At 41.4% G+C, this 10,049-nt stretch overlaps 1 long non-coding RNA gene across 2 annotated transcripts in view; it reads left to right on the forward strand.

The window, feature by feature from the left end:
- Positions 1-10,049, forward strand: part of LOC123592819 — a 39,044-nt gene that overhangs the window by 22,390 nt on the left and 6,605 nt on the right. For both annotated transcript variants that reach the window (XR_006709952.1, XR_006709951.1), the window contains exon 3: positions 6,246-6,314. This is a non-coding gene — a long non-coding RNA (uncharacterized LOC123592819). The remainder of the gene's footprint in view (positions 1-6,245; positions 6,315-10,049) is intronic.

A 10,049-nucleotide genomic window follows, 5' to 3' on the forward strand; every position in this document is an offset into this window, starting at 1 on the left:
CTTTATGTGATTTGGGGTCCTGATGAGTCCATTTGTTCCAAAATTTGCAGGTGCTTTATGAAAACGACTGCCTGAACAATGTGCATTTTGGAGCTACAAGGAGCCATTGAGATCTTGTATTCAATTTTACAGAGGAATAAACTGAGACTATAGGAAGTTAAATAAAGTGCCTAAAATGTCAGTTAGTCACGGAGGCCAGCCATATTCCTATCCAACATTCTTGCTATCACCATCACATGGGCCTCTCAGCTTCTAGCACTATGGCCACCTTTGGTACCACCCTGTATGAAACCAGAGCCTGCTGCTTGACCCAGGGGAGGGAGCCTCCCAGATCCATCAGAGTTCCTGCCTCTGGTGACAGGTAGGCGTCAGAGCAGAACAAAGTCACTCAAGCTTCACCTTTGGGGAATACGGGTTTTATTAACTTCACACCCTCACTCCTCTGGCTGTACAGCTGCAGCTTTCTGAATACAGTCCATCAGTCTCCAATGGGTCCTCCTGCCAGTGCCACATCTAACAGCAGCAGACCTAGGATGACTCTGACCGCCTCTCTGGTGCAAATATAATGGATTTATGTCTCAACACACACATGCCACAGAACACTGAAGGGAGATTCTGGCTTGGGACAGAGTCAGGCACATGCTTGCAAACAGAGCAGGATGGGTGTGAATTATTCATTGCTCCCCTCCCTATGGACCCAGGACCACTCCCTTCACAGAAGTTCTTTTTTACAGGTTGCTGTACATCCTCCAAAATTCTAGAGCTGTCTCTAAACACAGTTACCAATCTACTTTCTTTTTCCAAAACCCTCTTTCAGGAGAGCTTCTGTATTTCACCTCTATGACGTGTTAGGGTCTAAAGATAGGTAAATGGCCATTTTTTTCTGTGTTTCCTCTCATAGGAGACATGAATCTCTCTTATTCTCAGTAATCCAGGGGTCTGGATTAACAATAACCACACATAATCTGCCTGAAACTTCCTGCTGCTGTGGGAGACAGGAGAAAATAGATCTGTTATTGGATCAGTTCAGATGCTCAGGTCCTCATAGGGTGTTAGGAACTGAATTGTGTTCCCAACCCCAAATTCACATGTTGAAGCTTCCATACCTTAGAATGTTACTATATTTGGAGACAGGGTCTTTATAGAGATAATTAAGGTTAAATGAGGTCATGAGGCTAGGGTCTTAATCTAATATGACTGGCATCCTTAAAAAAGGAGGGAATGTGTGCCAGGGATGTGCACACAGAGAATAAGCCATGCAAGGAATAGAGAGAAGGCAGCTGTCTGCACACCATGGAGAGAGGCCTCAGGAGAACCCAAACCCACCAAACTTTGATCTTACACTTCTAGCCTCCAGAACTGTGAGAAAATTAATTTCTGTTGTTTAAGCCACCTGGTCTGTGGTATTTTCTTATGGTATCCCTAAAAAACCCATCCATAGGGTGATATAGAAAGCAACATGGATCTTGATTTTGATTATAAAAGCTAGCACCCAAAGGGTGCAAGAGGCTTTGTGCTTTTTGTCATGGGACATGATCAAATCTGACCAGTTTCCCTGTGGATGAAGCACAAGCCAAGGTATTCAATCTCACAAGCAATGGAAAGGAAGAATGGCGACCTTGCAGCCAGGTGGATTTCTTTTTGGCAGGCATGGAGCAGAGTCGTATGTCATGGAGCTGGGTCACATTTCATAGAGCAACCTATATCCAAAGACTATCTTGCCTGAGAAAATATCTGTCCTATCAAATATCCTTTAGTCTATACATTATAGTCCTGGCATATATTGTAAGAGCTCATTAGTTCAAACCTTGCACTTACTTGAGTTTTGTGAAAAAAGTTATACTAAAGTTTATCTTTATACAAAGTACAAATGAGGTGATGAAGAAATCAATCGATCAACTTCAAGGAAGTGGTATATTTACTTAGAGCGGCTTCAAGAACCTTAGAAATATGCATCTTCATGTAAATAATGATTGTACCAAAGCGTGAGGTGTTCATCTCTCATCATAGTCCAGCTCCCTCCCTTTCTCTCTCACCCTAAAGAGCGGTTCTTAACCCCTGCTCACTTTGAAAGTTGATTTAGAGAAATTAGGAAGATGAATGAGAATACCAGAACCTACAGGAAGGACAGGATAGGATCAGTATGATTTATTACACATCTGCAAACATAGTCAAAATATCTACTACATAGTAGGTACTCCCTAAGTGTCCTTCCCAATCTCCTTTCCCACTTAATCTAAAAGTAAGCTTTACTACAGTGATTAATGTTGGTGCTGAAGGATCATGGAAGTTCATAAATTATACAGCTGAAATGAAATTAGAGACTATCAACTCCAATTCCTTTATGCTAAGTAAGATGTAGAAACTGAGGCCAACAGAGGTTAAGTGATTTCTTCAAGTTCATTCACTCATCAACGAATACCTGTTGTGTGGCAAGCATTGGGCTGGCTACAGAGTTGGTCGTTGACAAAGTCAGGACCAGGATCCAGGACCTTTGACCTTGAGCTCCTTCCACCCCTAATCCCAGGGCTGCCCCTGAATTAGTTTTGTTTCAGAAATCACCATGTGATCTCAAGCATATCTTGCCACCTCTGCCCATTATTTAGGGATAATTCTTACTCCTTAAATGCGGTAAAAGAAGATACATAAAATAAATCCTAAATGCTGACAGGATTACACTCAGAGAAAAGAAGAAAAACATCTACGAATGCCCCTTTGGGTGTTTGAGAATGCCTGACAGGTTTCAGTGACACTCTACTTTGAGTAGAACTACAGCACAGATGGAACTGAATGCAAAAGGGCCATCGAGAGGGTGTGGACTAGGTCAGCAGGAGGGATTCTGTGAGAGCAGTTGTACCAAGTGTGGAGGTAGACATGGGAGGTTGGGAACAAACTGAGATTATTGCTGAAGAATGACTCAAACTGCAGAGACAGAAAGGAGTGGTGTTCTAGGCAGAGGGAGCAGAACAAACACATGTGCATGGGAACATCTGTTCAATGTGGAATCTGAAAAGGCTTTAAAAAGTAGAAAGTAGGATACAAAAACATGTCATTATTAATAGCTTATAATCCTCCTGTCTAAGAATTTATGTAAATAGGCTATTTTCAGCCTGATTCATTTTTCTTGTAAACTGGCTTCTTCAAGCTCCAAGAGTGCCTTGAATGCAAACACAACAACTTTGTTGAAAAAGTCAATATTTACCCTTTTATGTGCTTTCTAATTTCAACTTCGTCATTCAGCTAATATTTTAGCAGGGCCTCTAAACTGGCCATAAGGAAGCTTGAGATGCTTCCCAGGCCTGTGAATGAACCAAACATAGCATTGTACCTGCTATGCTCACAAACTGAGCTCAGTTTACTAGTGCCAAATTTTTTTAAAAAGTGAGAGTGGTAAATTTCTCCAGAAGAAAATTTATGCGATCCAAGTAGCAATAACACACACACACACACACACACACACACACACACACACACACACAGCTTCCCATCTGTTTAATACTTTGGAATCTGAGACTCAAAAAATGTCTATTTTGTATAGTGTCCTGGAAACATTTTAAAAAGAAGAAAAATCTCAGTTCATAAGGAGATACTTCAACTTTCTCATGGTTATTATTAAAAAACAAATCTTGCCTCTGGCCTATGATAGAATATCTGGTATCAGACTAGTTCTCCTACTATAAACCTTAAAACTAGAAAGAAATCATTAGGCAGTGAAATTTAAAAATAGTATTTGTAATAACATCACAAACACAAAATTCTTAGAAATAAATTAATGAAAGATGGGAAAGGCCTTAAAAACTAAATAAATGCATAGGTATACTATGTCTATGGATCAGAAAACTCAATATTGTTAATACGTCCATCCTATACAAATTAACCCATAGACTTAATGCAATCTCAACCAAATTTCTAGAAGACAAGATGATTCAAAAAAATGTATGTAAATACAAAGTGGCAAGAATGCAAAGACAGTATTAAAAAGGAACAAAGACTGGGCGAATTACACCACCTAATGCAAAGATTTATTACAAACTTCATTAAGCAAGACATCATCCTGTTGGCTAAAAACACACATATAAATCAACAAGAAGGACTAGACAGTCCAGATGTAAACCCGAAAATATACGGCCAACTGATTTTTGAAAAATGCACCAACATAATTTAATGGGAAAGGAGAATCTTTTCAACATAGGCTTCTGAAATAGGTGGACCTCCACATGCCAAAATGCACATACACACACACACACACACACACACACACACACACACACACACAACACAACACCAGAATCTCAGCTCCTGTTTCACGCCATACACAAATTTAATTTAAAATAAATCACAGACATAAAAAGGTAAAATTATAAAAATTTGAGAAGAAAACGTAAGACAAAATCTTTATAACCTTTGTGTAGGCAAAGATTTCTTAAACAAGACACTACAAGTACACACCACAAAGGAATAAAAAAGTGATAAATCTATCTTCATCAAAAGTAAAATAGTCTGCTCTTCAAAAGATAGTTAGGAAATTGAAAATGTAAGCCACTGACAGGAAAAAAATATTCACAATGCAGACGTATGACAAAGTACTAGACTATAAAAACTCTACCAACTCAATAAGAAAAAAAATAAAATAAACCAAAAAATGCACGAAAGATTTAATAGACACTTGATAAAAGAAGATATCCAACTAGTCATAAGTGCATGAAAATATAGTAAACATCTTTAATCATCATGCAAATACAAGAATGGCTAGAATTAAAAGACCAAAAATACCAAGTGTTGACAAGGATTGGGGGGCAACTCATACAGTGTTATGGATGGTAAAATGGCGCAACCACTCTGTGGTTTCCTCTAAAGTGAATCATACACTTAGCATACTACTCAATGATTTTAATCATAGCATTTGCCTAAAAGAAATGAAAATGTATATTCACAAAAAGATTTTATGTGAATATTTAAAGCGGCTTTATTCGTAATAGCTCCAAACTGGAAATAATACAAATGTTCATCAGTTGGTGAACAGATAACTGAACTATTGTATATTCAAACAATGGAATACTATTCAACAATAAAAAGGAATTAACTACGGATAGACGCAACTACAGATAGATGAATGAATCTACAACATTCTGCTGAGTGAAAGAAACCAAACACAAAACAGTATATCCAAAATGACTCTAATTATATTAACTCCTTGATCATGCAAAACTAATTAATGGTGATGGAAATCAGATAAATGTTTGCATGAGGCAAAGATTATTGGCGGGGAGGGGGGTGCGGGGATGAAATGCAAAGGGCCATGAGAGAAGTTTCTGGAGTGATAGAAATGTTCTACATAAGGGGCGCCTGGGTGGCGCAGTCGGTTAAGCGTCCGACTTCAGCCAGGTCACGATCTCGCGGTCCGTGAGTTCGAGCCCCGCGTCGGGCTCTGGGCTGATGGCTCAGAGCCTGGAGCCTGTTTCCGATTCTGTGTCTCCCTCTCTCTCTGCCCCTCCCCCGTTCATGCTCTGTCTCTCTCTATCCCAAAAATAAATAAACTTTGAAAAAAAAAAAAAAAAAGAAATGTTCTACATAATATTGAATTGGTGGTTACTCTTGCGTATACATTTGTCAAACTCATCAAAGTATCCACTTGAAATGTCAATTATTCTGGAAGAAATTTGATTTAAAAAATAAAAATTATAGGAGTACCTGGGTGGCTCAGTCAGTTAAGCATCTGACTCTTGATTTTGGCTCAGATCATGATCTCACAGTTCTTGAGTATGAGCTTCATGGCAGGCTCTGTGCTGACAGTGTGGAGCCTGCTTGGGATTCTCGCTCTCCCTCTTTCTCCACCCCTCCCCCACTTCCATGAACACACACACACTCTCTCTCAAAACAAATAAGTAAATATTAAAAAAATAAAGACCATAAGATAAACAGAAACTTGCACAGTACAGTTTACAAAGGCATTTCATTGTTGGGTTGAACTTCTTAATCCCTATCACCACCTTGTGAAGTAAACATACTATAAGCTTCTCTTGTGAAAAAATTACAAAATCGCAGTCTGTTTATGAGCTACAGTGTCTCACTTGAGCATAGGTTTTATCCCAACACCCCCTGGAAGAGTGAGATGAACACCCCCACTGCCCCACTCACACAAACTATAAAAGCTGTTTCGGACGGAGCATCACCTAGATTTTCAGGGAGGGAGAGGGAGTGCTTATAATAATAATGGCCATATTGATTTATTATTTACTTATCAGGTCCTGTCGTGTGCCAGACATTGTGGCAAGCTCTGGTCAAGCAATTCTGATAACAGTTCTGGGAAGCAGGTATTATTATGCTCTCTATTCACAGATGAGGACGATGAGCCTCAGTGAAGTTAAGGGACTTTCCCAAGTTCACATAGCTAGTAAATGGCAGAGCTGGGGACACAGATCTGATGGACTCAAAGGTGCAGCTCTTCCCATACACAGCACCACACTGGCTCCATGTTTAAGCTAAATGGAGCAGTTTCTTTTTGGCAACTAAATTTACCCAAGGGAGCTGGCAGGGAGTTGTCCTTTGGAGATTAAGCTAAGGTCAAATGAACTTCAGGATTGAGATGATGTGTTCCATACCTGAAGGATCCTGTGAGTGCCAATGCTTCTCTTAACCTAGTGGACACTGAGCTCCAGAGGAAAGAGGGGTGTCACTGTGAGGGCACCTGTGCTGATCACCTCAATGGTTGAATATTGATATGAAAAAGCAGGGGAGACTTGAGCGTGATCATGCAGGCAGTACTTGCTGGTGTGAGATGATGTTTTTGGTTAGAGACCTGGAATCACAGAGTCCTAGATGCAAAGTATTGTGGCATGAAGTTTTCATGCTGACAAATAGCTTATGTAGACCCATTTTTCTTTTAAAGAAGAAAAATGAAAGAGGCATCAAAACATAATGGATTGTTATATATTTGGGGTTAAGTGCCAAATCTAACACTTGGTAAAAAATGAATTTAAAGCTAGAGAATAGTGGGTTAAGATCCTGACTCTGTACTTGCACTGTGAAATCTTGGGTAGGTTACTTCTCTGAGCCTCCCTCACCTCGGCTGGCAGATGTGATAATGGCACGTATTTCATGGCACTGATGATAAGGCAGATATTTGTCAGTGCCCGGCACTACGTAATTGCTTGACTCCTCCTTTGAGTAACCCATCTGGAACCTTAGGCTTCAACTTGGTCGTGAATCTCTAAACTTCAGTCCTGGCTGTACGAACTTGCCTGGAACCCCATCTATGTCCAGGGAATGGAATCTGCTAGCGGATTCTTCTCAGCTCCTTCCATCTCTCTCTTCCGGGGTCTTGCTTTCTTCCTGCACCCCAGGCTTAATACTATCCACTCCTTGCTTCTGGGCCTGCTGAGTCTGCCCAGCTGCCCAGAGACCTCAACTCTCTGTCATCAACCTGCCCATGTTCCCTGTAGCTGGCTCAGATGAGAGGGGCAGGTCTGTTCTGATAAAAACTCAGTCACAAAGCCTCCAGGCCTTTCTGCTGAATTCTTTCCTAACTGGACTTTTAAAAAGGCAAACCTGACCATGTTATGCTCTTGATTAAAGTCCGCTTCATTTTTCCTCAAGACAAAGTCCAAAATCCCTAGCATGGCCTACAAAATCCCACAGGATACAATTTATAGCAACCTACCTTCCGCTCTCTCCAATCTGCACCTCCACCTGCCCCAACCAGCCCTCCTCTACCTTCCAACCAGATTGAACTACCTACACTTCCCAAATGTGCTATACTCCTTCTTGCCTCAGGAACTTTGCATATCCTATTTCTATTTCCTCCAATTCTTGTCTCCCATTTCCTTCAAAGCTCATCTTTTCTATTCTTCATGAATCAGTTTAGCCATCACTTGGAAAATTATCTCTGATTGCCAGGGCTATTCAGGACCCATCCTGTCTGCATCCCTGAATCTGTAAGCTTCCATTACAGGCCTGATTACTGATTAGCCATTAATTGGCTTTCTTATGTCTTTTCTCAAAGAAGGTGAGTACTTGGAGAGTGAGACTACATTTGCATTCCTGTGCCTCCAAGTATCTACCAGGGTGTCTGGCATCTAAGGGGCACTCAGGGAGCATTTGTAGAACAAATACATGAAAAGAACGACAGCAAGTCAGGAATGATGAGTGACAATTTGAAGGAGGACAATTTGAAGGAGTGACAATTTGAAGGACCTTTGAAGGAGGCTACGGGCCCTGGAAAAGATAGCCCTTAGAGGAAAGAAAGCAACAGTGAGAATTTCAGCAATAAGCTTTCTGTGAGATTTCCCAAAGGATGCCAGCAAATGGGGCCGACTGCAGTCCAAGACCACTGCACCACCCTGGAAAAGCAAAGCCTTCTCAGAGTTGTGTGGGAACCCCTTCCACCTACATTGTGCTCTCAGCCCACTCAGTCTGGAAATGGAGTGTCACATATTTTGGTCGGTGCTGTGTGCTGGCCTGCTCCAAAGTTGAAGAGAAAGGCATTCTCTAGGCACAAAGAATGCACCCAGACCCACTGATTAGGAATGCATTTTTAAACCAAAAAGTTTGGGAAGAGTTAAGCAGCCTGGAAGCTTTTAGAGATCTTTGGCAAATGGGACTCAGCACAAAGACCTCCCAGGATGTAGAACTTGTCCCAGACAGGAATCAAAGCTGTCCCAGATCTGCTAACGATTTCTAGGGGCTTAAATAATTACCAAAGATCTATTTGTAGCAGGTCCCCAAGGTGGATCCTAAGACTCCTAAGATCTGCTCTCATATAAGACCTGCAAATGCAGGCTTCTTTGACCCAGCAGATGGGCAAATTTTGAGAAATATAGGCTGAGTTGAGACGATCACAGGATCCTTGAGATTACACTTGTATAGAAAGACTTCAAACCCATTTCTGGCCTGGTCATTATATGGATGTGTCACTGGTGACAGTCTCCTACAAATTCTATTTCTTCATCTTGAAAATGCAGACCCACTGAGACTATGTTCCCAGAGGACCACAAATCAGTACAGTGGACTTGACAGTGAACTGATACTGCACAGCAGTTGACATTCTCTAGGGTCTGAATGCCTGGATTCAACTTTGGCTCTATCACTCGTGTGACTACGAGCCTCACTTTCTACATCTGTAAAATGGGAATAACGAGAGGATATGTAATAGTAAAGATACAGTAGAATTCGAATTTAGTGTAGAATCCTTGCAAGCTCCTGGCACACAGTACAATCAGTGAGTTTTAAGTACCATTAGTGATGTGGGAGTCTCCTTAACAATCTGGGTGCAGAGTAGCCACAGGACTGACCAGAACACAATCTTTGCTCAAGTGGCTCACCTCATAACACTACAAAACAACTCTATAGCCTCAGCTATAAGATGGTCACTGACTTGGGTTTGTTCTCTGTGTTAATCAGCATATATTTACCGAAATTAATGTGCCCACCTAACGCCTGGCTCTGAGGCTACAAAGATGAAGAAGGAATGGTCCCTGCTTAATCCAGTTTTGTTAAATTCACTGATGGGCGGGAGAGTCAGATCCAAATAGATGTCACGGAAGAATAATATCTGTCTCATTACAGTGTGATAAGTTAAGTGAAAGAGGGAGGCAGGGTTGCTGTGGATGTACAAGCAAGGGCCGAGGGTGTGTGGAAGTCTTCCTAAAGGGCAGAGATTTGGGGGAGACACAAAAGAATGACTAGGCAGAGATCACCAGCTGAAGAAGGCAAAGGAAGCAGGTTCAAAGCAGTAAGTCCAGCCAGTACAAGGGCCCAGAGATGCCACGCACTTTGGAAACTATTGGAATGACTTGGAGATATGGGAGTAATTCACCTCAGCTAGAGGCCAGGATATGAAGGTAGTGATGAAGCTGGAGCTTGATGTAAGTAGAAGAGATCTCAGGGAGATCCCATGAGCTGAATTTGGGTTTCTCAACCTCGCCACTACCACCATTTTGGGGCAGGATGGTTGTTTGTTGTGGGGCTGTCCATGCATTGTAGGATATTTAATAGTATCCCTAACCTCCACCCTCCAGATGCCAGCAGCATGTACACATCCCCTTCCCCAC

The sequence above is a fragment of the Leopardus geoffroyi genome, chromosome D4, assembly GCF_018350155.1.
Source record: "Leopardus geoffroyi isolate Oge1 chromosome D4, O.geoffroyi_Oge1_pat1.0, whole genome shotgun sequence".
NCBI classification, from domain to species: Eukaryota; Metazoa; Chordata; class Mammalia; order Carnivora; family Felidae; genus Leopardus; species Leopardus geoffroyi.